General features: G+C 43.2%; 1 long non-coding RNA gene across 5 annotated transcripts; it reads right to left on the bottom strand.

Annotated features, from left to right (window-relative positions):
- Positions 1-1677: 1677 nt before the first annotated feature.
- On the bottom strand, positions 1678-27761 carry LOC102950541. 5 transcript variants are annotated; one of them, XR_006213291.1, is made up of 3 exons: positions 23341-27761; positions 19928-20006; positions 1678-1882 (listed from the first exon to the last, which is right to left on the bottom strand). It is a non-coding gene; the product is annotated as an uncharacterized LOC102950541 (long non-coding RNA). The 5 variants fall into 5 exon arrangements; XR_006213290.1 differs by lacking the exon at positions 1678-1882 and adding an exon at positions 15593-18008; XR_006213287.1 differs by lacking the exon at positions 1678-1882 and adding an exon at positions 18718-19417.

Raw genomic sequence — 27761 nt, 5'->3', positions numbered from 1 at the left:
CTGGCAGGGATTAGTTAATCTCCCACCCATCACCCTAACCCCCTTCCTGAACAGTGAAGGTAACCTTTTTTAAAATGTAAGGCTTTGGTGGTGGGCCTGTAATTTTTTTTTTTTTTTCCTCCTCACTGTTCCTCCCCCTCACTTTCGCTTTTATTCTGCCCCGGATAAAATCTTAGGCTTGAAGTGGGCTCAACCATAAGGTGTTTGTTTCGCTAGCCACACCTGATGCAATTTAATTCGAGATGCAAAGTCTTGTTCTGTTGCAGCAGTGTCTTTGATCCTTGGAGAACACCCCTTCAGAGCGCTTTTGCAATTCAGAGGGGTGACAGCCATCACAAATTAAATGCCACCTGGTGTAGTCAGCACCAAATCTGGTGACAGTCCTAAGGCACGGGTTAGGGTTGTGAGATCTGTCAGCCACAGGCTGGCCTATACCGTTTGGATCTGCTGCTGATCCTGTGTGCTTTACTGCGGGACTTTTAGAGCATTTTTACAACCCATCTCTTGTATTCCTGTGAGCTCTTTGATAGTGTATGCCCTTGATTTCACAGTTCTTCTCTGCTGCAGATTGGCATTGCTAATGCCGTCTCAAAAGTTGAGTGAAGTTTTTCTTTCTCTTGGGAATCCTTATAGATGAACACTAAACAAGTCCTTTTGTGAATGACTCACAGTTGGATTGGAATTCTGTGTGAACATCCTATTGTGGTCCTTGGGCCTTCTCCCCCGGGGATTTCTAACTCATGGCAACAAGACTTGAAGGACGTCCTGGTATACTTTTTTCAAACTTGGAAGCTGAGGCCATAATTTTTAAAAGCCTAGACCGTCGTAGCACCTCAATATGAAATAATTTAATTTCAGGGACATTAGCTGTGTTCCCTGTTCTCACAAGGATCACCAAACAGGTCCTGTCACTTTGCTAAAGATGAACCACACTCAGCCCTAGTCTGGAACTTTGGAGAGCTACCAGTCACCTGTGGAAATGTAGATCTAGTTTTCCATGCTTAATAATGTCACAGTTTCACGTCTACATTCTTTTGCTCATGGAAAAGCCGAGCCAGGTAAGAGACCTTTAGGAGAGGCTAACATACCTAACAGATCTGGATTTTCTTTTATGCTTAACGCAGTAGTCGAAAGACCAATGTGCGGACAGCCAGAAGGAGAAGAACAGAACGGCACTTTCTAGCAGTTTTGGGCTGGCTGGCCAGCTTTCACTCCCCCATCTCTGTGTCCCTCCTTTGCCCTCAGTTGGAAAGTGAATGTCATTGGTCACATGGAGGTAACAGCAGTGACAGTCTGTTAAAAAGGAACTGCTTTTGTGTTTGTTTTTAAGTTTTTACTTATTTATTTTGAGAGAGCGAGCACGAGTGGGGAGGGGCCGAAAGTGAGGGAGAAAGAATCCCAAGCAGGCTCCGCACTGTCAGCGCGGAGCCTGACACAGGGCTTGAACCCTCGAAGCCATGAAATCATGACCTGAAGTGAAACCAAGAGCCACCCGGGCGCCCCAGAGGAACTGCTTTCTGTGAGAAGTCTCACCTTGAAGGAAGAACTTGTGAAATCCGCGCCCGTTGTATCATTCTGCCTCCAGAGAAGAGGTTTTTGTGAAAATGAACCGGACGAGAAAATCTATCTACTCCGGATACGGCTTTCCCATGTAACGCATGTGTCTTTACTGGCTACCCGAGAAGTGAAGTGTGTAAATACAAAGAAGGATTTCACTGGAAGTTTTGTTAGAGTTCTAATGCTTTAAAGGAGCAACCAACCAATGAAGGCTCCAAGAAAAGGGGGGGGGGGGGGGGAACTCCATCAACTCAGCTCTTTCCTCAAGGTGGCAGTGTTGTGGATAAGTGAGTTCTTCATGTCCAGGCTATGGCTACATCCGGCACTTTAAAAAAAAAAAAAAAAGATATATTTAATAATTTCTGTTTCTCCCTTGTAATAAGACTTCAGAACTATTTTGCGCTGTGAAGTATGTATGTTCTCTGAAAGAAAGAAATACTGATTCTGACGTTCTTGAGAAGCTGTGGCAGGGATGAACAGGGCCGCGGACCGGACCGAATACTAAAAAGTAATGAAACAAATTCTATTTTCTTATTTGAGCAAATATTTTATTGAGACTGCTTATGTATGTCAGAGAAGCCCACAACTTCAGCTACACGACTTTTTGTATTGAAAGAACTACTTTTTGTAGCTTTTATTCCACATGTGATTTCAAATGACTTTATAGCACTAAAATGCCTAGCAGAAGACTTTACACCAGACCTTTAAGAAAGTTTTTAGTTTTTATGAAAAAAATGACACTTCGGTGGTTAACACTTCTCGTGTGTTTGGTGCTTCTGGCCCTAAGAGCACCACTAGACAACACGACAACCACATGGAAACATATTTTTGGAAGCAAAACTTTAATTTTATATGACATATGCTATGGAGAGTGAAGAAAATTTAATGCTACTTGTTTTCTATTTTTTTTTTCTTAAGATGGAATTCACTGTGTCAAAGACTCTTGATATTATGTGATTGTCTAACCATTTTTTAAAATATAAATGAGAATAAAATCTCTTGTGATCATGGTCCTTGAACGGTTTTGTTTGAAAAGTTATGTTTTATTTGTGAATTTTTTTTTCAAATCGTGGTAGCTATGAACTTGACTGGTTTATTCAGATTTTCACCATGTTCTCTTCTTAGCTCTAATTCCCGTGACCCATGGGGAATTCCTTTGACTAATACGGCAAATTCTCTGTGTGTTTTATTTCCTGGTGAATTGTGTAAACTGTATTTTTGTTGAAGATTGTACGTTAAATCAATGTTACGTTCTCATACCACTTCTTGAGAAGGAGGTTCCGATTTGAAATTGTATCATTTCCTTCAAAATGAAGGGCAGTGTTTAGTTAAATAAAAGACTGATGACCTCTTTTGAACTACTTCCTCTTCACTATCTTATTAAAATAAAATCTGTCAAGTCCTTTTGAAAAGCGCTCTGAGGGTTTCCAATAAACCATCCATTAGTGTTAACCGGATTTATATTTTTTTCCCACTTGTATACCTTTTTCTGCCATATGCGGTCCAAAATCAAGCTGCAATTTTTCTGAGAATGTTAGTGTGTTTCATCGTTACGTTGTTCAGTAAACATTTTGATGAATTCATTTAGTGACAAAGCCCGCCCTACGTTTGCGGTGTGAGAATTTCATCACCCGTCGCTTCTAGGTTATCAGTGTTCATGAAAAATGTCTCATAAACATAAATTTTCTGAGCGCATTGATTTTCAGAATCAATGGGAACATTGCTGATCACTCCGCTCCCCTGTTGGAGTCTACACTGGGGCATTTTGGTATTAAGATCAGTTGCATCTTAAGTAGTTTCAGAGTCTCAGACAAAGGGAGTATGCTCCTTGGGTAGCTGAGTTACAGAAAATGGGCAAATGTGACCATATGGCCCTGTTGGCATGGTAAGGAGGCAGGTGCCAGTAGTTGGTAGAGGAGCAGATGTGGCATCTGGGACTGGTGTGTGGGAGGTGGCCAGCACCTGAAACCATTGCCACAGACCTGTGAGATTCAAAAGCCTGGGCTTTGTCAACAGGCTCCTATGAAGAATGTAAATAGGAAGAAAGGTGAATGCAGAAGGGAGTAGGAAGCTTCATGGCAGGGAGCCCATTTATCCCCAGAGTGGGAGTCCTCAATTTATCATGGTTCTCACTGCACAAAGTAAAGGGAGGGGACCCTAATACGGAATGTGCATTTATACTTGGGTGATCTTGGTGTAGGCTGCTGTTCCCATTTCCTCTAAGTGGACTGAGCCTGCCTAATGTAGGAAAATGACATGTTTGGAGGCATTTAAAAGGACCTCCAAAATGGACAGGCCCAGAATATGTGCAGAAGGGCTTTTATTTCCTTTTACTGAATTAACTGGGAAAACTGCTTATTGAACGAATGTAGCAATTTTATCTGCAGAGTAGATGCAAGAGTGATTAGGGTATATTTGCAAGCACAACAAGATACTACTAGCTATTTATGAAGGGCTGGAGGATGTTGAGCTCTAGTCTAGGTACTAGAACACAGGTTTCAAGCAACACCTTGAGAGATAGTCCCTGCCCTGGAGTTTGTTTCTCAGGGCAAATCAATTTCACACCTATGTTTAGGACAGATTCTAATCAAAGATAGCCCTGGAAAGTGCTGATGGTTGGTAGGTCTTCAAAGAAAGCAGATGGGTGTAGGGTTTTTTGTTTTTTTTTTTTAATTTTATTTTTTTATATTTTAAAATTTACATCCAAATTAGTTAGCATTTAGTGCAACAATGATTTCAGGAGTAGATTCCTTAGGGCCCCTTACCCATTTAGCCCATCCCCCCTCCCACAACCCCTCCAGTAACCCTCAGTTTGTTCTTCATGTTTATGAGTCTCTTCTGTTTTGTCCCCCTCCCTGTTTTTGTATTATTTTTGTTTCCCTTCCCTTATGTTCATCTGTTTTGTCTCTTAAAGTCCTCATGTGAGTGAAGTCATGATTTTTGTCTTTCTCTGAGTAATTTCACTTAGCATAATACCCTCCAGTTCCATCCACGTAGTTACAAATGGCAAGATTTCATTCTTTTTGGTTGCCGAGTAATACTCCATTGTATATATATACCACATCTTCTTTATCCATTCATCCATCGATGGACATTTGGGCTCTTTCCATACTTTGGCTATTGTTGATAGTGCTGCTATAAACATGGGGGTGCATGTGTCCCTTCGAAACAGCACACCTGTATCCCTTGGATAAATGCCTAGTAGTGCAATTGCTGGGTCCTAGGGTAGTTCTATTTTTAGTTTTTGAGGAACCAACCTACTGTTTTCCAGAGTGGCTACACCAGCTGGCATTCCCCTGGGTGTAGGTTTAGTTGAAGTACTCCCTTCGGAGAATTCAGACCAAAATTGTACAAATGATGGCAAAAAGGAGGTAGCTAATAAAATACTCTCAAAGTACTTAACCGGGAGGCTTCTAAATTCCCAGTGCCTAACCTACAAAGATAAACCAGATCCATGGTTTCTGTCCTCAATGTAACTTACATTCTGACAGGTAAGACAGGTAACTACTTGCCAAAAAGGAATTCACAGTAAGGAATTTCATTTCAGTCAATGGGAATGTACAGGGTATACAAAAGAGGATCTCTCCATCAATGAGTCAGTGGAGGCTTCCATGAAGAAGCATTTATGCTGAACTCTGGAAGAGGTGCAGGAGAGAGCCAGGGGCTTCAGAGTGTGCACAGGTTACATTAATTCGGTGGGGGGTGGGGAAGTCTGGGGAGTGAACAAAAGAATGTTGAGTGCTCTCAGAATGGCTTTGCTTCATACTCCAGTAGGACAAAGCAGAGTTTGAGTGAGTGAATGAATTTGGGGATTGGGTTTGCTAGAGTAGAAAGCCTTCCTATCATCTAAAGGTACTGTCATAGCTCTGGTTTGAATAGGGTCAGGCAGCAGTGGGTTTAGGATAGAATGAAAAGTGGGAGCAAGTGAGTGATACTGTCTTTCCCTCTCCCAGAACTCAAATGCCAGCCAGGTTATGAAGTAGAGTGAATTTCGGTCTTTTCCCTGATGCTATAGTAAGTCTTTGATGCCTTGCTTGTGAAGTGTGGCCATAAATGACTCAGAAGATGAGCTCTGCTACTTTTGGGGAGAAACTTGTACAATAATGTAATTAACCCCCAAGATTTGATTGTCTTGATAGGTGCATTTTTTTTTTTTTTAAACCTCATAACTGAGGATTCTCAGTAGTTGGGCTAAACTGGAGGTAGAGAGTCTGACCTAGGTAACAAAGAACTGAATAGTGGTTAAGGCCTGACTGTCAAACTACCTGGGTTTCTCTCCTCTGCGCTCTGCTTACTATGAAGCTCGTAATCTTAAGCTTCGTGGGAGAAGTTAAATACTTGCTTGGAAGCTTTAGTTTATCTTCTGTACAGTGTGGCTTACGACGGTGGTCAATTCATTTCAGTCATTCTTGGAAAATAAATATATAGTGTGTATAATAATATAATCGGACTAAAATAATAGTATCTACTTCAAGTGGCTGTAAGCACAAAATGAAACATGCACATAAAGCGCAGATCAATAGCTATTATGATTGACTAGAGAAAATCTAGGATATTGTATGTGTTGAAAACCTTATTCAGAATGAAGTGACTCTCTGGGAGAGAGATCTTCCCTTTAGTTCTGGAGAATTTCTCAGCTAGATACAAGAAATTGGTAAGGTAAAGAGATAACTAATTAGTACTTTAGTTGTCTCACTACTGCTATAGCATTTGAAATGTTTTCTTGAGCTTTGATTTTTAGTAGATGTACCGTTTAACTTGTTATTACGTTTTATTACGTTTACTCATTAATTCAACAAATATTTCCAAAGAACTTTTAAGGTACTAAGGTGTTGGAGAGCTGAGGAAGAATTAGAAGTGATTGTGTGGTGAGAATATTAACACTGATGAGGTCACCTTGTCCACAATGTCCAGTTTGAATCATCACAACAGCCTTTCTGGACAGATGCTCAGATCTCCATTTTATAGTTGAGGAAACAGGTTTAGGGAAATGAAGCGATTTGTCCGTGGTCACGTAGCTAATAAGCTACAGCTTCTGGCCTGGAACAGGAATGCTGGTCTCCAAAGCCCCAGGCTAGGATTCCCCCACTAGAAGATCATCTGGTCACTCCCCACTTTTGGCTGCCCCTCCCTCCTTACCCAAAAAGAATACATAGAACGTTCTTCTGCTCCGACATTTGGCTTGTTGCGTTATCTGAGTAGCAGGTAGATTTTCATCCTGTTGCAGCAACTCTGAGGGCAGTGTGACCCTGGAAGCCAGAAGAGTCAGGAAGAGGAGAAGCAGCTCTCCCAAGAGAGATTTTACATCCTTATAATGAGTAACGATCACCAGCCCTGGGTGAATGTTGACCATCCCCTAATTACCTCCACCCTCCCTGTGGCTGAGCATTGTGACAGTCCTACTGAAACTGTCCCTCTCTGTGCTTCTGTGACTCCCTTTCCCCCTTAAGGCCAAAGTCAGGTCACACAGGCCGACTTCATATCATGGCTCCAGCCCCTGGCCTGCTATGTGGCCAGTGGGCAAGTGAATAACTTCTTGAAGCCACTTTGACGGACCTAAAAATTGGAGCTAGTAGGACGGTGTACTCCAGAGGTCTGTTTACCGGCTTACACGAGATAACGTAAATCGAGTGCATCATGGAGCATGTAGGTATGGAGTGGTGGCCATATTGGCTCTGCCACAAATGGTGTGGCTACAAGTATGATATATGACCTTGAACAAGTCCCTTTACCACACTAGGACCCTGAACTTAGGACTCCCAACAGCAGTCCATGACAAGATTCCAAGTACAACTTTATCCTTTGAGATGGTTCTAGAAGTTGCTAGTTGCTTTAATTGATTGTAATTAATTAATACTTATTCCTTGGCTATAGCCCTAAACCTCATTCATGTAAAAAATTAATATGCAAAAAAATTACTATGTAAATGTAAAAAAAGTAATACTAGGATGACTGAACTTCAGGGAGTACTTTTATTATGAAAAGTAGAGACTATATAATGTTTTTATGAACTGGCAAGTTTTGTTACAATATTTAATGTTAGAAACCAAATCTGGGCCATTGATGAAGTAAAAGGTAATGATAAGAGTAAATCTGTATCTCCTTTAGAAATAGTATTTCCTAGAATAAGTTTTTTGTTGCTGTTCCATTTTTAATTTTTTTTAATTTTGCTCTTTGAACACTGATTTTTTTTTTCTTTTTTTTTTTTTTGCACGCTAGGGTACACTTTGCTATCTGGCTCTACTGTTGGTGGATACATCAAAGCCCACGGAGAGAGAATTCTCTTGTATCTCAATGGATACACATGATTTATTCTACTTTATTCTAATGGGGTCTATTTCTTTTTATATTTCAGTAAGAGCAAGGTTGTTCATAAAGCCATAAAGCATCAAACGGTGGCAGTTCTTTGTGCTGACATCTCTTTTAGTACTTTAAAAAAAACTTAATAGACTTTATTTTTTAGAGCAAAATTTATTTTTTAGGTTCACAGCAAAATTGGGTGGAAAGCACAGAGTTCCCATATCCCCCCTCTCCCAACCACAAAGCCTCCCCCAGGGTCAGCATGACTATCAGTTTCGCACATTGTTCCACTGGATGAGCCAACATTGACACATCATTAGCAACCATAGTTACATTAGGTCTCACTCTTTGTGTTGTGCATTCTATGGTTTTGAAAAGTATATCCACCATTCTAGTATCTGGGAATAGTTTTTCGCAAGACATGTCTCCTTCCTTCCTTTCTCTCCCAAGCTAAGAATTGGACTATTTTCAGCTCTTTATCAAACCTTAAGGGACACTTCTCTGCAGGACCCTTCTGTTTTCTTTGCCATTCCGAATGATGCGTCTGGCTAGCATTGTGTTCATTCATTCTTTACGTATTGAGGCTGACCAGGCAACCTGCTACCCACTGGGGCTAGAAAGAGGAATACCACGTGGTCCCCGTGTCCAGGTGCCTACCCGCATTCCGCTGAGCAAGACAGGCACATAGTAAATAGGACGGAGAACGGGCAGGCTCCAGGCGTTATAGCAGCACTGGCAAGGGGTGGGGGTGTTAGCAGCTAACCCCATGTGGTGGGATTAGGGAAGGGGGGCCAGAATGAGCTTCCTAGGCAAAGTTAAGTAGATAGGAGGAAGTCTTATCAGAGGAAGGTTCTGGCATAATCCTGCTCCCATCTCATCAACCCTTTATTTTGGGAGCAAAACACACATCTGTCTCTGTACGAGGTTGGGGGAGTGGGGGGACATGAGAACAAATACTATAAATTGCTTAGTAATTCCTTCTTTTCTTTTTTGTAGCGCGCATACAGATTTCAGCCAACCAGGGCACATTATTGAAAGCTCTGAAAGCATAATTGCACTGCGTTAAAAGTGTTCTGTTCTCTTTAGCCCCATCCTCCAGCTACCTTTAGGCATAACCAAGCAGTTCCAACACAGGTGAGGTTGAGGCTGCTTTCTCTGTGTTTCGAGGGAGCTGAGAGGCTCTCATTGGAAAGGGAGTGGAGAGCATTGCCCGGTGCTGGAGTCAGGCCTGGGTTGTCAGCCCGGCACCTCCCCTTTCTGTGCCGCTTGGGCAGATGGCCTCGCCTGGCTTGGGAGACTGGGGTGTATTCATTTGTAAAGGGGGAATGATGTGTTACCCACCACGCGGGGTTATGGAGTACCTGGTAGTAGACAGAAATCACTGGGAAATAGTCCTGGGAGGAAGCTTGATGCTCAGGGATTGGTTGCTGTCATTATCCATTCTCCCCTTTTCCCTTTTGCCCTGTGTGCACGACTCACCCAAAACCCACAGATGAATTTAGGATTGGAGCAAGTTGAGCCAAAGAAACTTAACCAGAGTTAAGATGGTCGGAGATGATGTGACATTTAGTTTTGTAATGGTTAAAACTCTCTGGCTCCAGGTGTTTGAAGAAAATCATAAATAGATGTGCACATACATGTATGCTCACATGCACACACACCCCAACAAGCCAAGCGCATCATTTCATCGGAATCTTTAGTTTCTCCCCAACCTGACAACGTAGGAGGTGAAGCTCAGGCTTTGACATCATCATATCCTCATAAAGCTGTAACTGTTTTATTACCTCCCGGGTTAGTGCTTCTCTCTGCCTGCCCTTTAAGCCTATGAATATTTTTTTATTAATATAATTTTATTACTTTTTTTTTACAGTTCAAAAATAATATGTGCTTAAAAGAAGTTCAAATAGCAAAGTCTATAAAGTAAAAGAAAGGACATCTTCCATTGCCTTTTTTCACCTTGTTCCACATGTGACCAGGGGTTATCAATATTACATGTGTTGTGTATTCCTTCTAGAATTTTTTCTATGAATATTCAGATATGCTTAGCTGCCCAGTTTTTTTAATTAGCTCATGCTACCCATATTACTGTGATAGTTCTATTTTTCACTCGTTAATAAATCCAAACCTTCTTCATATTAGTACATAAAGTTTCTAGAACGTTCTTTTTAAATAGCTCTTTAATATTTCATAGTAAAAAGTTTCTGTTTCTTATTTATGCGTTTTTTCCTTAATGTGCATTTCAACTATATCCATTTTTTCTTAATTATAAATGATACAAACATTTTTGCTATACATGTTCTTGGCATGTATGGGAGTGTTTCTTTAAGGAAATTTTTTTAAATGTTTATTTTTTGAGAGAGAGAGAGAGAGACAGAGTGTGAGCAGGGTAGGGGCAGAGAGCGACACAGAATCCGAAGCAGGCTTCAGGCTCTGAGCTGTCAGCACAGAGCCTGATGTGGGGCTTGAACCCACAAGCTATGAGATCATACCTGAGCCAAAGTCAGACGCTTAACTGACTGAGCCACCCAGGCACCCCTGTATGGGAGTATTTCTGAAGGACATAATCATTGAAGTGAAATTTCTGGATTAAAGGTTATGCAAAATGTAAGTTTTGATAGGAATGACCACGTGACCCTCTAAAAAAGATTGTGCCAATTACAGTAAAGCTGTTTGAAAATATTCGCTTACTTACAGGTGAAAAATAGTACATTGTTGTTTGAGTTTCTATGGGAGTTTTATTTTTTACCGCCCGAGCTAATCTCATTGGTATCTCCAAGAATTCAAATCAGCGGTTTACAGTGTTATTCCATTACAAACATTCTAATTCTCTCCAAAGCACTTGGTTATTGAGTGGGCCTGACAAATTCCAGAGTCTAATATGTGAACTTGAGCAAACCAAAACTGTGCTTTTAAAAATGTTAATCGGAGTGTGCAACATGCTGCTTTACACCCTTTAGTGGCTTCCAGTGGTGCTTAGAATAAAATCTAAGTTCTTTACCGTGACCTGTTGGCCTGCACAATCCGGCCTCTGCTTAGCTGCCAACTTCACTTCTTATCACTCCTTCTTGCAGCTGTATTCCAGCCTCACAGTCCTATATTTTTTTCCCTAAACACACCAAGGTCTTTCTAACTTGCTTTAGAACAGTATTTTCAGACACTCTATCGACCTGCAATAAGAAATGAACTGTGTCATAACTAAATGCCTACATATATGTATGTGTGTGCCTGTGTGTGTATATATATGTGTGTGTATGTACATATCTGAAACTAAATTTGACCAAACAATTCCTAACTGCACTGTGATACCATGTCACAAGATGATGCAGAATCATGGCTCCCCAAAGCTGTCTGCACCCTAATGTTTTCTGACTCGTTGAAATCCTGAAATTGAAGATTCACTCGTAAGGGGAAAAAATATCCAGAGCCTCATAGTTTCACCTCTTTACAGATCACTTTAGACAAACGTTTCATTTGAATGCCTGTCACCTCCTTAGCCTTTCCTTCAGAAATGCACATGTTCACCACACATTTGGAGCTTAAAGACCTGGGCGAGGCATGATAGGGAGATGTGAATTGTGTCATGAGGCATATATAATGCTTCAATAGTCATGTTGGAAGAATCAGGTTAAAGAGTTGAAAGACACTTGAAAGTAATAAGGATAAAATGGGACATTCAACTGTGAGATGTAGCTAGGGACAAGAGGACATTTGAGCCACCTTCATCATCTCCCTCTAGCAATGAAAACACTAATTTAACGTGTTGGTAATGTTATGCATTGCTAAAGCATGTTTCACAGGTTATTGAATTAAATCTCTGCACCCTCTCTTTAAGATACGATTACCATTCTCCTTGAATAGGTGTAGAAATTGAGCTTCTGAGAAAAGGAAATAAAATGTTCACTGAGCACATACTATACTCCAGACCCCATGGTTGCAGCCTTACAAGTGGTATTTCATTTAATCTCCAGTATAACCTGGGAGGTTGCCACGGTGATTCTTATTTTAATATGAAGTCATGATTTGTCCAAGATGGCTGACCTGTGAAATAGGCCAAACAAGATTCAGCCCACAGTTATCAGAGTGGAAATGCAAGCATTTCCAGGTCACACAATCACAAAAGCTTGTCTTCAGATTTCCTCGGTGCTGCTGAAAGTTGGCGAGGTGGAACATTCCACCTATACCTTCTTCAGTGGCCCCTGGTACTCTGAAAACTGAGTCAATGAAGGCAAGAAACTGAACAATCCAACTGACAGATGACCAAGAGCTGAGAGAAGACAAAGCCCTCTGTACAAAGGGTTATGATTTTTTTTTTTTTACTTGAACTTATTATTTGGGCAGAATTTCAAAGTTGCTTCAATAAGCATAATGCAAAAGAAACTCTTATCTACCCTTGATGCAGATTCATCTGTTGTCAGCATTTTGTTCCATTTGCAAAATGGGAGTGGTATACATGTTTTTAATGTCATTCTTGCCAAGGACTCCGTGAGTCTAGCAGCTCTGTTATTCCTCATAAGAAGTGTCCTGCAGCCCATCTCTCTTACTTGTCCTTTCCTACCCATGTTCTCAACTTCAATTTTGCACTATTGCCCAGGATTTCCTGCTCTCACCTGTTGGAGGTGCATGGCTGGCTCTGGCATGGGCCAGCATGAATCCAGATCACTGGTCTACCACTTACTGCTATTGTAGCTTTCAGAGAGGCAGTTTCCTCGTCGAAAGAAGGGGCCTGAGGTGGCCCCTTCCAGAGTATTTGTGAAGATTATGTGGAATCATGTGAGAGAAAAGAAGTTTCGCCACAGCACCAAGCAGAGTAAATTCCCCTATAAATGCAAACTCACATTGCGAAGGACCCCTATTTCATCCTGTAGCCATTTGAACAGCCTAGCAGATGTTAAAATCTTAAAACACTTCCATAGCAGTTAATAAATATCTGCTTCCCCAAAACCTGCCCCTCACCCCCTCAGCACTCCCACTTTCCTGGCTACCTTGCCTCTGCCCTGGGACCCCCCCCCACAACATCCCCAAAGACTAACAGGTACACGCCTGCAGAGTTGGGGCCTCCAGCACTCGGCTGAAGTTCTATGTGCACCACTTTGATTGGTTGATGACTGCTGAAAAATGTTAATATCACTGCAGAATATTAGCTTAAGTACCTATAAATACTACCACCCCCATTTACAAATGACGAAGGAAGTGGAGGGAAGGAGGGAGTAACTTTGCCCAATGTCACACAACTGATAATGACTTCAGCCTGAGACTATTTAATTTCCAAAACCTTGTCCAGTCCCCACAGAGTAGAGTCCCAGCCTCCAGGCTGGGTTCAGCACCTGTGACCTTGAGCAGGGGACTTCATCTCCTAGAGGGGCAACAGAGTGAGAATGATTCTCTGGCCTCCATACTCTTCCAGGCATGGAAAAAGTGCTGATTTAGGGAAATTTTCCTTGTCTTTTTGTTCATGGCAAATATTAAGTTCAGTGGTCAGTTTTAGTCCAGAGATCAAACTCAACTTGTTAATTATTCACAGAGTTGATGATAATTCTGCTCTTCTCTGGAAACTGTTGAACCAGTTGGAACAAGCCAGAACTACAAAGCTGGTAAAACTAACTTTTTAAAAATAACTCGTTGAGGCAGAACATAGGAATATTTTTAGAGACAGAATATGAGCCAATGAAAGCAAAGACACAATGAGAGGAGCATGTCCTTAGGAGCCAGAGAGACTCCTATTAGTGGTGTGCTATTGGGCCAGTTATATAATAAGTAATCTGTATTTCATCACTGGGAAAATAAGAAAAAGTCCCTTGAAGACTTATTTAGAGTCGAATACAATGGGTGCAGAGCCCTGAGCTCAATGCCTAGCACCAAGAGTGAGTCAAAATATTTACTAACTTGGATTACAGGCGCCTAAAGAAACCAGTCATGGTGAATCAGCATCCCAGAGGCTCTCAGAGCACCCCCAGCAGGCAAGGAGTTAATGCTTCCTTACTGGATAATGGGGGCAAGGAGGCCATGTACCAAGTAGAACGGAGATCTTTTAGCTACTCTACTCATGTGTCCTGACTGAACAACAGCCTTGGCTGGCAGTAAAAGAAAGTGCTCACCTACCATTCAGTCTAGCCTTCATTATGTGAGAAAGAGGGAAGGGGTAGAGCTAATGATTCGGGGGTGGTTTTTCCCAATGGCACCCGAGGGGTAAAGGGAAGGTTGAAGCCCTTCTCTCTTTCACTTCCCACTCTTACTTCCCACTCTCACTCCCCAGAAACAACAGCTAATAGCAGGTTCTTATATCTTTTCCCAGAAATTAATCAATTAGCCTTCTTCCTTCCTTCCACACAAATGGAATTATAATATAATAATGGATAATATTTATCACATACTTGCTATGTGCCTGGGAAGATTTTAAGCATCTTGTATGGACTATATGCCATGTAACCCTCATGACAACTCTGTGAAAAACGTCCTGCTTTTATTTTCATATTTTAGATAGGAAAACAGGCCCAGAGGGATTAAATCACTTGCCTAAAGTCACACAACACTTAGGGATGGGAAGAGAACCCAGGAGGTTAAAAAAAATCTATCTTATTCTGTTTTGTGCCTGAATAGTATCTATGGGAATGAACCATAGTTTGTGTGACTTATTGTTGGATATGGAAGTCGTCCAAATCTGTTCTAACAATCACACGGGCATCAAATAAGTTTGTATATGTATCTTTGATGTCCAAACTCTTAATCGATGTCTGCTTTGTGCCATGCACTCTGGGACACTCTTTATATGTATTTGTCATTTAGTGCCCACAACTACTCCATGAAATTAGGAATTCTCCCCTTTGCAGGTAACGGACATTGAGACTCCGAACAGTTAAGTAACTTCCCCAAGGTCCCAAGTTCATGATTGGCAGAAAGTGGAATTGAACTCAGGCTCTGAATTCAGGACCTATAACATGACTGTTACTATGGAATATACATGGATGTATATGTATGGATGGCTGTGTGTGAAAATGCCCATGAGGAATTCACATGTCTACAAGAATATTCTCCTCTTAATACCATTGTCCTTTTATAGTTTTTCATGTACTAATTTCACTGAGACTCCATTTTCATGGAGTTAATAATACCTACTGCTATGGACTGAATTGTGCTCCCCAAAATTCATATGTTGAAGCCCTAACCCCCAGTGTGATGGTGTCTGGAGGTTGGGCGTTTAAGAGGTAATTAGGTTTAATGGGCGCCCAGGTGGCTCCGTCGATTAAGCGTCTGACTCTTGATTTCTGCTCAGGTCATGGTCTCACAGTTCGTGAGTTCAAGCCCCACGTTGGGCTCTGTGCTGACAGCATGGAGCCTGCTTGGGATTCTCTGTCTCTCCCTCTCTCTCTCTCTCTCTCTCTGCCCCTCCCTGCTGTGCTCTCTCTCTCTCTCTCTCTCTCAAAATAAACATTAAAAAAAAAGAGGCAATTAAGTTTAGATGAGGTCATGATGAGATGAGTGTCCTTATAAAAAGAGACACCAGAGACCCTGCTTCCTGTCTCCACCACGTGAGCATACAGCAAGAAGGTAGAGTCCTTGCAGAGACCTGACCACACTGGCACCCTGACCTTGGACTTCCAGCTTTCAGAACTGTAAGAAGTTTCTGTTGTTTAAGCCACCCAGTCTGCGGTATTTTGATATGGTAGCCAGAATAGACTAATTACCTAACTTATGAAATTGTTTTAAAATTAATACAAACAACTATGGAGTTATCCTACGCCTGGCATTGTTCTCAGAGCGTCGCACGTACGTTAGTTTCCTAGGGCTTCCATAACAAAATGCCACAAACTCAGTGGATTAAAACAATGGAAATGCATTGTTTCACAGTTTTGAAGGCTAGAAGGTCCAAAGTCAAGATGTTGACAGGACCAAACTCCCTTTGAAAGTCTCTGAGAGATGTTCTTCCTTGCCTTTTCCTAGTTTCTGGTAGTCACAGGCATCCCTTGGCTTACGGTAGCATAACTCCAATCTCCATCTCTGTTGTGACATGGCGTTCTCCCTCACGTGTCTGTGTTGTCACTTAGTTACCTTTTTATAAGGACACTGGTCATATTGGGGGAAGAGCCTACCTTACTCACGTCTTACTGTCATCTTAACTAATCACATCTACGATGTCTCCATTTCCAAATAAAGTCCCATTCTGGGATATTGAGGGTTAGGACTTCAGCATATCTTTTTTGGAGACAACAATTCAACCTATCCTAATACATATTTTCTCATTCAATCTTCATAACAACCCAATGAAGCAGATATTAACATTATTCCCATTTTATAGATGAGGACATTGAGGCTCAGAGAGGTCACATAACTTGTCCAAAGTCACATAGCAATTAAACATGCGCTTATGTTCGTGGACAGAATAGACACTCGGGAAAAACTGTGGGTTTGCTTTATTTTGAAATGCCTCCCAAATAGCAAAAACCTTTAGACTAATATCCCTCATCAAGATAAATGCAAAAATTCTTCACAAAACATAAGCAAACCAAATGCAGGCATATATAAAAAAGGATAACACATCATGACCAAGTGGAATGGAATATATCAGTGATAACTGATTTAAGTCTTTGCCTAGTGAGTCCAGTATTTTGGGCTTTCTCAGGGACAGTTTCTGTAAACTATTTTTTTTTCCTGTGTGTGGGCCATACTTTCCTATTTCATTTCATGTCTTGTATTTGTTGCTATTGTTACTGAAAACTGGACATTTAAAATAATATGGCGTGTCAGTTCTGAAACTCAGATTCCTTCTCTTCTCTGAGCTTTGTTATTGTTGCCACTGTTTGCTAATTTAGTGACATTCCTGGACTCTTTGTGTAAAATATGTATTCTATGTCATGTGTAACTTACTGAAGTTTCTATTCATTTAGCCTAGTGGTTAACTGATGACTGGACAAGAGGTTTCCATAAAATTACTCAAACTAATAATCTTCCAGCCTTGTTAAGGTGTGTGTGTGTGTGTGTGTGTGTGTGTGTGTGTGTGTGTGTAGAGTTATGTTTTCAGTGCTCTGGCAGGCAATTTACAACTCTAGTCTGTGCTCAACTCCTTGCTCACACAGAGACTGAAGATAACCAGAGGTGAGAGTAGGACATTCTCAAGGCTTTCCTGGGCATACCCAACAGTCCTGAATATGCACATGGGCTTCTAGACTCCCGGGAATATGCTGGAGCTTTTCAAAGATGCCTATGATATCTCATTACCCAGTTTTGCTTTTCTTTTTAATACTTTTGGTTTGCCACTTGTTAGCTCCAACTGTTAACACATCCTCAGGCAGCTGTGATATTAAACAATTGCCACTGATTATATTTGACAAATACTCTGTGGGTGGGGCTCCTCAGAAAGCACGCTCTGATTAGATTAGATAAAGGCATTCTTGAAAGTGGAGCTTTTCCGTGAACTGCCAGACAGATCACATGGCGACAGTTTCTAGGAATGGGACTTCCTAGAAGCTCCAAAGCCATTTTGCCTTCTTCAGTAGCTGCTAATCTGCTATTTTTCACAGCTACTGTAATTGTGAGGCTATTGGCTTTCGATGCTACTGAAGTGCTGGGGAGAGGGTGATGGGCTTAAGTCCCGTTAAAATGCCACGATACTCCCTGTCCTTGTTGAGATTCGGCCATTTTTCTTGAGTAAATGCTGCTGGGGTTGTTGCAAGCCACTGGTGATTTTTCAGTTACGAAACAGTTAATTTTGACAGTTTTCACTAGTGTTCTCATTGCCGTTATGGAGAAGCGGGTTTCAGAGGTCCTCAATCAACCATTTCAGAACAACCAGTTGTATATCCACTTTCTATAGTTACGTAACAAATTAGCACAAACTTGGAGGCTAAACCAACACCCATTTATTATGTCATGGTTTTCATAGGTCAGAAGTTTTGGCACAGAACAACTGGATTTTCCGCTCAGGGTCTTATGAGGCTAAAATCAACGTGTTGGCTGGACCGAGTTCTTTCTGAGCCTGGGCTCTCCTTTCATCCTCCTTGAGGTTGTTGGTAGATTTTGAGTTTTGGTTGCGGTACTGAGGTCCCTGTTTCTTCGCTGGCTGACAGTCCATTCGTCTCCTCAAGGCCACCCTCAGGTCCTAACATGGCCTAGAAACTTACTTTCTTTGAAGCCAGCAGGAAAAGCCTCTCCTCTGTCTGTTAAGATAGAGACTTAAGCTACATAGTCTAATCATGGGAGTGACTAGCCTATCATATTCACAGGACATACTCACACTCAAGGAGGAGGGATAATATAAGGTACATACACCAGGGGATGGGATTCTTGGGGGCTGTCTTAGAATTTTGCCTACCATAGTCTTAATTGTAGGGTTTTGTGTAGCACTGTTGTATATAAATCATATCTATAAATTAACCTAATGTAATCATCACGACAGTTCTTTGAGATAGCAAAGAAGGTGTTCCAAAACACATTTCAGAGATGAGAACTTAAAGGCTCAGAGAGACCATATGACTTTCTCATGGGCGTACGACTAATGAGAGGCAGATTAAATCCTCTGATTCCTGTAGAACACCCGCTGTCCTTCTGCACACCTGTCTGCCATGTTAAACTCAGGCCTTTCTAAGTTTTGTTTGTTACACGGCAGTAAGGATGTTAGTATCTGAGGCCCCTTAAAGGAACTTTGTTCCCGGCACAGTCTCCCACGGACTCCTGCATCTCCTGCCTGTGTATCTGGGGAGAATACTTGAGCATGGAAAATAGTATTAACCAGGAGTTTTGATAAAATGGGAGTTTTCAGGGGTGAATTGCAATTTAAATAGCTGAGAAATTCCATTTACTCCCAGCAATGTATTCTGAATGCTCCCTCCGGCCCAGCTCTAAAGGAGCAGACAGTCACCTCCCGCAGAAAGTAATGGAATTTTTATTTTTGTCTTAGAAGTGCCTTGAAATCAGCAATCTCAAGGCTGGCAACGGGGCCTTCCTTGAAGGCTTCATCACAAAGAATAGCAGAAGGTTCTGAAGGTAGTCAGCCATGGACCAAACTCATTCTCACTTCACTTCAGTTGAATGGTTTTGCAAGTGGTAGAGGAAATTAACCATTTAGGACCAACTTTCCCACCTCCCTCTACTTAATCTCCTTATTCAGCGTGTCCAAGCATCTAAAAGGTAGCAGGTTTTCTTTAGTTCCAATTCGATCTTTTTAATGATGCTGCGGCTTTCCATTGTAATGCAAATGGACACTTGTGGCCCTCATCAATCAGTCCTTCAAATGTTCGAGGACAGTGGAGCTGGGATGTTGGTTCCCTTTCCAGATTCCCTTTACTTGGTCCCACACAAATTCCCCTACTGCTGTGAGAAGGTATCTCTCGTCTTTCCACACTGCCTCAAAGCGGCAATGACTAAGCAGGTGTGTTTCATGCTCCAGAGCTCCCTTTTTGATCAGGTGAAGGCTGGATCCTGCCGAGACCAGAGACCACATCCTTGCTTAGAATCCTCCTCTGCCCATCCTGCTCCCTGCATTTCTTCTCTCTCCAGGGCCTTCTGCAGGCATTGAATCTACATTCACCCAAATCACTGTTGCAAGGGCTGCTTTGATGTCACTGACCTAAGGCAGATAGTAACGAAATTCTGCTGGATCTTTCCTCTAAGTCCAAAATAATATCATAGCCAGGAATTAAAGGTCTTGCTATAAAAAACCATCGGCTAGTCCCCCTTGTCCTTACGAACGTGGAGGTCATTTACCTTTCAGCGTCAATTACCTTGAATGTAGCCACAGACCTAGAAAAGGCTTATGAGTAATGGATCTAGATATTGTAAGATAAAAGGCAACCTGTACCTTCGTCATTAAAAACAAAGTGCAGGTGTTGGGGCGCCTGGATGGCTCAGTCGGTTGAGTGTCCTACTTCTGCTCAGGTCACGATCTCATGGTTGGTGAGTTCGAGCCCCACTTCGGGCTCTCTGTTGTCAGCTCGAAGCCTGCTTCTGGGTCCTCTTTACCCCCCTCCCTTTGCCCCTCCCCTGCTGGTGCTCTCTCTTTCTCTCAAAATAAATAAACATTAAAAAAGAAAGAAAGAAAGTGCAGGCTTTGATGCCTGACAGATATACATTTGTATACCTGGGTAAGCTGGTGACCTTTCCCGTTCTCTGGGTCCCGTCTGTCATGCAGGGCTCACCCCATCCATCTCACAGTGTTGCTGGAAAGACAAATGGAACAATTCGTTAAATGAGTTAGTACAAATCAGAGCTTCAAAAACCAAGAGGTTTTTTTTTTTTTTTTTTTTTTTTTGTAACATTAAGGTCTTTGTGTGACAGGAAGCATGCTATTTTAGGCCGGGTACAAGCCAACTTCTGTTTCAAAGCTGAGGCTCAGAGAAGATCCTTTTGCTTACACATGAAAACAAAAACTCACCAGCTCCAAGAGAAACAAAAATGAACTTTGATGTTCTGCCTCACCACACTGAGTTCCATTCGGAGAGGAAGGGGGTGGATTGCTAGAACCGGAGGAGAACACGGGCTGCAGTTGTCCAGGCATGGTGCGGCGGGCGTGGGCAGTAAGATGGGGTAGGCATTGTCCCGGAAGTCGGCTGAACCCAAGGAGCTGGGGCGGCCGTGTTTAAACACAGGAGGGGTGGCCAGCGTGGAAGGTGACATACATCCTCTTTGGTTAAACCTGGGGAGCGAGAGCTCTGTCGATGTCTATACTCTCTGTCCTCTTACGTAAGTTGGAAATATTTAAAAATAAAATGTAAAATTGGGGCACCTGGGTGGCTCAGTCGGTTGAGCGTCCGACTTCGGCTCAGGTCATGATCTCGTGGGTCGTGAGTTCGAGTCCCACGTCCGGCTCTGTGCTGACAGCTCAGAGCCTGGAGCCTGCTTCGGATTCTGTGTCTCTCTCTCTCTGCCCCTCCCCTGCTTGTGCTCTTTCTTTCTCAAAAATAAATAAACATTTAAAAAATTAGATGAATAAAATGTAAAATAAGAGTACAGGTAACAACGGGCTGAATGAGAATGATTAAACCCACGTTGTGAAATGAACCAGCCATGGTATAATTTACAGTACCCTAAACTCGAATTAATGCTTACCCACCACATGTTTGCATCAGTGAATTTATATACATGTGTGTGTTTATCTCTGTGTATTTTTCACATAACACATATAACCACACATGAGTTTAACTGAATCTTCTTACCTGGCATCGGCCCCGGGGTAGTAAATGAGCAAATTCTTGGATCCTGTGTCTCCTTTACAAATGCCTGCTTCTCCCAGATTCCAGGACAGCCCTGTGCCCTCCCCGCTTCTCCCCCTTTGTCCTTTCCGGTTCTCTACATCTCTGAGCTGACACCAGAAGTCTTTTCATTTAACCTGTGAATCTAAAAATGTGTCCTGGCTTAGAAAGCATTCCTCATTTCTTTAAAACCATTATTGCTATTTAATTTCCTTTCTTCGGTTACCAGTGAAGTTGAACATCTGTTCTGCTCAGCCCCGCCCTGCCCCAGAGCCAGTGTGGTCCCAGATCTGCTCTCAGGAGTCCTGGGGGGTGGCAGGGGAGGGAACCTGGAGGTGCTAGACAGGGAGGAAGATGTGGTAGGGGGATTTGGGGAGGTATGAGAACTGAGGTAGGTGGTTCCTGATTCCATTTGTCAGCTCTTCCCTTAGGATTTGTTCATCTCTAGGGCTAAAATCTCCTTGCAACATTTCCCTTTATTCCTTCAGGACCTATCGTCCCCAGGGTAATTTATTTTAACTAGTACTTCGTTCTCAATTATCCTGCCAACAGAAATTCCAACCAGAAGACAAGAACTTCAAAGCTGGACTCCGGCCCTCTTTTGGAGCAAGCAGCAGCATCTCAGGCAAAGTGAAGGGAGTGGCTTCAGTCTTGTTCCTGGGAGAAGACATGCCCTTCAGGTTAGTCACAGTCAAGGCGAGTTTCATGGAGAGACTCCTGATGTCACGTGTGGGTATAAGGAAACCCTGAGGGCCAGTACCAGGGCTGATAAGAACAAGGTTCCTTTGCATCCCCAGGTCCAAGGGAAAGAGGGACAGAGTGGCATATCGAACAGAAACAGAGAGGGCCTGACCAGTATGGAGAAAGCTGCCTGACATGAGACAGACCCAAAGAGGAAGGAGGTGGCCGTCTCCAGGTGTGACTCAGAATAAACACCCCACCTCACACTCCTCCCTCTTCTGCTGGTGTTGATAATTAGCCAAAGCCTACAAGAAGCCGAATGGCAAGAGAACCCATTGATGGGTTCCTCCAGGCGGCCTCCTGGGGCACAGAGAAGAATGGAGAGTGGATCTGGGCCAGTCACTTGCACACGCCCAGCACAAAGGCCACGGGGACCACATGTCATCGCGTGTTCATACGGCAATCTAAGACTTTTTCAATTAAATGGCAAAGTACCGTACAACGGTAATTACTTTGCTCTGATAATTCAGTCACTACTTTGAGTCACCCTGTAAGGGATTTATTATTATTAACTCCCCAGAAACCAAGGCAGACAGCGATTAATTACTGCTCCAATATAGCTAGAAAGACTTCTGAGAAAAAGTTTGTGAGACGCCCCTGTTCAGTCCTTGCTTATAACCACTACACTCTACAAACTTATTCTACCCTCTCCTTGGGCACTTCCTCAGAGCCAGACGCTTCTTCAGCACCCTAAGGGGCCTTTATGACCTGGTTCCTTGACTTCCCCCTCCTCTCCAAAAGTTGTCTGAGTCACTGGTCACAGGATTCAGAAATCGGGTCCAGGCGCTAACAGGCAAGACCGGACCCGGTGAAGGCCCGCGGTCGAGCAGCTCGTGGTGGACAGACAGGGCCACAGAACAGTGACCAGGGAACCAGCAGAAAGGAACATAGAGACCAGATGCAGACTTTCACCTGCAGCCTGGAGGTCGGGCCCAGAGGAAAAGCGATAAGGAACATAAAGGTTATACGTGAGGTTGGCACAGCTCCTCAAGAAATGGGTGAAAGAGGAGAGTGACACATTGCTTTAGTGCAACCACGGCAGCCACTATATGTATAGTGCTTTAGTGGTTAAGACAGATTCCCAAATATTTCAGCAGCTGATAGTTTCCTTTACTAGACTGTGGGCTTCCTGAGGATGGTGGCTTGTCATTTTGGTGTCCCTACAACCCAGCAAGACGTCTGACACTTAGTAGCTACCATCTGCAAATCCATTGGTTAAATCAGTCTTTGGAAACAGAGCAAATAATGGAACCCTGAGGGTTTTGGTAGCCAATGACATCAGGAACATCATTCTGGTGCTATTGATCTTTGAGTGAAGTGAGAGTCCCCGGGGAGGCCATCGAGTCTTCGGGAGCCTGAGTGTGCTCACACATGAAAGGACAACTAAACGTCCCTACATTTGCAGGATTTCTGGGAAGTTGTACACACACACACACACACACACACACGCGCGCACGCACACTCAATACTGTTTTTGCATCTGGCAAGGTAACCATGATGATATGATGACAGTGACCATGATAACGAGGACGCAACCTCCCCTGGGGAAACGTTTCGCTACCTCCATTATTTGAACGCATTTGCTTCCAGACAGTCCCGTCTAAACAACAAACAGGTCTTAAGCTTCCCACTTGAGAAAAAAGCCGACGAAGAAAGCTGTGCAGGTAGCAAGGTGACCTCTGTTATTAAATCAACACAACGGAGCAGGCTTCTCACCCCACGTGTAAGGGTTACGAAGGAAGGTTTAAAAGCCACCCCTCCTCGTCCTCTCTGAGGTAAAAGCTCTTGCTGCAGGGGTTTGCTGAGCCTTCCTAAGCCCGGGGTGACACCAGGTCATGAGATGGTGCTTAAGTAGTTCATCTCTGGGTTAGTTGTGATTTTTTTTTCTTTATCTTTTTTGTTTTGTTTTGTTTTTCCGGTCAGCTTTCTCAGCCTGTAAAAGTTCGAGTCTTCTTGCCTTCATCATTCTCACCACGAGAGTCTCATACCTTGCTCTCGTTCCTATGCTTCCCACCCCTCATTCCACCAAAAGCAGTGTGTTTAGTGGTAAAGCCGGTGAAGACAGCATTTAACAGACAAAATGGCGGACATACTCCCCCTGGCTCTCTGTATCAGCTCCCTCGCTGACACCCACCTATGGTCTGACAAGGAGGGACTCTCTCTACAGGGACTGTCCCTACTCTGTGTTCACTGTGTTTCTAACATGAGCTCATCAGTCTCCTCTGCATCCCGGGTGGTGGAGGAGGAGGGAGGATGCAGGAATCAGGGGCCACAAAATATGAGGCATTTGGCAGCTTTCTTTCGAGGCGTTATTAGCTAAACATTAAAACAAAATGTGCTCATTAAATCCAGCAGCCAAGGATGGTACTTGGTTCCTGTGCATGATGGCGATCCATATAACATGAATCACAGTCAGGAATGCAAGCTGGACTTGAAGCAAACTTCCCTGAACTGTGTAGCACTGGTAAACATTGCTGTTTGCTGAGTGAAAGTGCCTGGGGAAGGCTCAGTCGAGGACTTCCCGTAGGGCACATTTCAGTAGCGTTGATCCAAGAGACCTTGTCCTCTCTTCTCCTGCCCTGCTTGGAAGGGGAACCATGATGGATTCATCGATCCTCTGGTTCTCTCCCACTTGTATGAGTGCAGGAATCTCAGCCTGGAGTTTACTGATGTGCAAAGATCTATACATAGTGTTCATGAACCTTCTGATACTTAGACCAATTTTGTGTCTCTGTCTTCCATGGGCTTCTCTTTCTGAGAAAAATTTCCAAGTCTTTCAGGAGAATCCCATGGTTGTGCACATCTTCCAAAACATTAAGAACCACTAACGTGGAGGGTTAGTTGAAACATTCTGTAAACTGTACAAAGTATATTTTAGGCAAAAAAAAGAGAGGGGAAGAAACTCCCTTTTTCCTTGGCTTACAGCAGTCTTACTCTCGTCGCAAGACCCACGCACAGGGATGGTGGTGGGCGTGGCGAAGGAGTAGTGGCAGTTGAAGCTCAGTTGTAGCCCCCACTCGGATACCAGCTGGCTTTCTGAATCTGTGTGGTCTCCAAAATACTAGCCATGAAGTGGTTAAAGATGGGCACTCACCCTCCGTGCCTGCCACACGGGTACAGCCAGGAAGGGATATGTTGATTACACAGAAGCTTTGATGGCTTTTGTGTATTGCCACAAATGTGCTCTTACGAGAACAGCCACTCGACATTCGCTGAGTGTGCAAAACCAGGGAGTGAGTCTTCTCAAAGTCTCAAGGTCTGTGTCCTACATGTGAATTTTGACGAATTTCTTAATGCCCCAGCCTGCGTTTCGTCACCTGTTCAATCCAGGCAAGCCTGCTCACCTAACTCGCCTTTAAAGGATGTAATAGTTAAACGATAGAGTTAGTGAATTACTAAAGGGAGGTGAAAAAGAAGCCGAAAAGAACATAGACACCTAGGTATTCTATTCTTAACGGAAAGAATTTGATTGTTCTGAAAGGGCAACCAGGTCCAAAAAGCAGGACAGGCTGCTTCCAGGAGGAAACTGGGATCCCCTAAAAACAGATCCCTGGAGCAAAGCTCACTGTGGGCAGCCAGTCTTCTACATCAACTGTTGGGATGTGACTACTTCGTGTGTTGTTCACTCACACTGTAACATATACACTGGAATCTTAATACTGTTGCTTTTCACAAGTATGCACTGTTCCAGGCACGACTTCATGTCATTTCACTTATTTTTGACAAATACTCTGCACGGTAAATACAATAGGTTTGTTGGAAATAGGTTGGACCTGGTTGATAGTGTCAGGAAATAGCTTTCTTTTTCTCCCTATCGCCTTCACACTCATTTGCCTCTTCCTTCCCCTGATGGCATATTGGGGACAGTCTATAGCTTCCTGGTAACTTGTAAGTATTAAAATGTCCAGTCCAATTGAAATCAAAATTTAATCTCATATCCAGTTCAGAGCTTCTCCCTTCTGCCCGGCTCAGGTGTATTCAGATGCTCAGGTACCAGAAAAGACATAGCGCCTTTGATCTGTTCTTCAACAATCTTTGCTCCACCTCTTACCTGACTCGCCTAATTGCCGATGGATATTCCAAGGTTAGAGTAGTGAGAAGGATGAGAGATCTCATGGCGGATGCTGTTCTTGGTGTCCTTTTAGCTGTTGAAGGCCCTACAAATAGTAGGATCCAAATGGTGGCTTTCATTCGAGACCCTGACTTGGCAAGGCACTCTACTAACCTCTTGTGACTTCTCTCAGTGTCTGTACCTCGTGGTACCCCAGTCCATTTGAGCAGATAAGTTAAGCTGGCTGCTTTCCATGGCATTCACCTGGCCCTAGTAAAATGCCCACATACCTGCTTTGCCATCGTGGGCAGCTTTCACGAGCCCCAGCCCCAGCCTTCTCCAAGCAAGTGCTAGGCACCAGTCTCTTAGCAACCAATGCCAACAGAACATATTTGAAGATCTCCCAAGAATTCCACTATGCTCCAAGACTGGACAGCTTGGGACCAGTCCCTGCATCTCCACATCCTACAAGCATCCAGCCTGCCCTCTTCAAATGAATCCTCTCTCCAAGATCAATTATCTTAGATGTCCTCATCTTGTTGTGGGTGAATGGAAGCAATGCCATACCCAATACTACTAAGCTCCTTGGAAGAATTCCTTTTCTCTAAGGAAGCTTCTAGCCTTCCTATAAACAAGCTATTGGGAATGTTGATTTGGATACAGACCAGGCATTCTTGTGGAGAGGGGTCGAGGTCCTGTCTTTAGAAGACATGGCTACTTAGCTTTGTCCCCATCTTTGAGGTTTCAGCCAAAACTTCGTCTTAGTAAACATTGGCTATTATCCTTTTACCCACAAGGAACTGAACTGCAAAGAAATTTGTTGCCAAATGCCAGTAGTCACTCAACTTGTGAGAGCAGAAATCAGATCTGAACCCTGATCTGTCCTTCTCCCTGCTCAGTCTTCCCTGTACTCCAAAGCCTTCTCCTAACCGAAGTTGCCTAGGACCAAGAAGAGATTACACTTAATCCTATTTTACAGATGAGCAAACAAAGTCTCCAGAAGTTTAAGAGTCCACCTTGTAGACCAGTCAACGTCCATCTTGTGGTCGAGTCCAAGTTCCAGCAGGAAACAGGTGGCTCACACAAAGGAAGCAGCTCGAAAACAGTTTAATAGAGAATCATTTAGAAAGATGTGGGCAGCATTAGGAAGCCACAGGGGATAGTGCAGTTTTTCGGGACTAGTTAGCAGCAGGGCTGTTACCCCCAGGGCGAAAAGGAGGAGGGAAGGAGAAAACGGTCTTGAGGGCCACTTTGAGAGGAGCAGAGAGCTCAGGTTGTAGGAGCCAGCAGGTCCTAAGTCATGGCTCAGGAAGGAAGCCAGCCTGCCTGCCTCTACTCTCTGTCTCCAAGCTCCTCTGGGAGTCAAACCCAGTAAGGAGCCAGCAGGCACTACCTGTGCCTGTTAAAGCTGTCCCTATATATGGGTCTCCCAGAGCCATGAGCAAGGGGATTTGGGGTGGAGAGTGGATCTGACCCACTCAGCCAGTAATGGCGGAGCTGAGGTTTGAAACCGTGTCTGCCTACCCCAACCCCTATGTCACATTTGGTTGCCTCTGCCTTTATTTCATGATGCACCTGTGACAGTTTGGCTGCAGTGGAAATCCTCTCGGGGCAGGGACTTTCTCTTACTGTTTATAATTGCTGCCATCCTGAGCACACACAGATATTCAGTAAGAGTTTGTTGACAGCATTAATGGGTGGAGGGGCAGGTTACAGATAAGCTTGAAACACAGGAGGACAGTATGAGCAAACGGAGAGAAATGATAAGCATTGCAGGAACTTAGTGTATAGGTATTTATGTGAGACAGTGTAAACAAAGTTATGTATACATACGATTTCACATTACTTAGTTCATAGACATTGTCTCTTTTGAAGCTCACCTCAGCTCTTGGATTATCATTCCTCGACGAATCACACAAGCTTATTTGTGT

Source organism: Panthera tigris, chromosome F2 (assembly GCF_018350195.1).
Source record: "Panthera tigris isolate Pti1 chromosome F2, P.tigris_Pti1_mat1.1, whole genome shotgun sequence".
NCBI classification, from domain to species: Eukaryota; Metazoa; Chordata; class Mammalia; order Carnivora; family Felidae; genus Panthera; species Panthera tigris.
Note: the sequence above shows the minus strand (reverse complement) of the source record. Positions and strands in the feature narration are given on the sequence as shown.